General features: G+C 39.5%; 1 protein-coding gene across 1 annotated transcript in view; it reads right to left on the reverse strand.

The window, feature by feature from the left end:
• The window catches only part of LOC118326670 (serine/threonine-protein kinase MARK1-like), a gene marked incomplete at its 5' end in the record, with an annotated part of 10482 nt that overhangs the window by 8812 nt on the left and 875 nt on the right, over positions 1-795 (reverse strand).

A 795-nucleotide genomic window follows, 5' to 3' on the forward strand; every position in this document is an offset into this window, starting at 1 on the left:
ACTGGATAAACAGTCAATGTATGTAGACGTAGATTCTTCAATCTGTAATTTAACATCTACGAGTTGGTTTAAAACACAAACTGAACTGAAATACAAACAGGGTTGAGTTAAATGCACAGAAGAATTCATACAAAGATAAACTGACTGCAGACCAAATGAAAAGTGCTTTGTGGGAAAAAAAAGTCAGCAGGATAAAAGCTCAGAGTTGTATTCAGGCTCGAGTCCAAAAAATGCTTTAAAGATGATCAATGAGATTAAAATCGACTGCAGCAGAGATGCGTGAAAACACAGGACATCAGCTGGCAGAAGAATGTTGAGAGCTGGAAACCTCCTGCACAGTCTGACGTCTCCAGAGAGAGAGAGCAGCTGATTGGACGGCTCCTCTCAGAAAACGAACCTTAAAATAAAACATCTCACACACACACACACACTGTTTGATCTTCTGACCAATCAGCTCGGAGCTGCTGACGTCCGCAGCATCAATTATTCATCCTGAAGCCGCCGCGAGTGGCTACGTTTCAGATTTAACCCTCTGACTGAGGAGAGGATGAGGAAGGGTCTCAAGCTGTGTTAAAAAGTGACTCATTCAAAATATGAGAAAAATAAAAGCAGCCGGAGACAATAATCCCATCACTAACACTTTACAATAAGGGACGCAAAGGTCTGAGTAGTTACCAGGAAACAAATTAAATTCTTTTTATTCAAATTTTATAACATAGCTAATGATTAAAGTCTCCATGAAGTCAACATTGATGTTTATGTGTTTTTCTCTAATTTGTCTTTGTGCTGTACGTC

The sequence above is a fragment of the Morone saxatilis genome, unplaced genomic scaffold (genome assembly GCF_004916995.1).
Source record: "Morone saxatilis isolate NCDOM2014 unplaced genomic scaffold, NCSU_SB_2.0 Contig17, whole genome shotgun sequence".
In the NCBI taxonomy this organism is placed as follows: Eukaryota; Metazoa; Chordata; class Actinopteri; family Moronidae; genus Morone; species Morone saxatilis.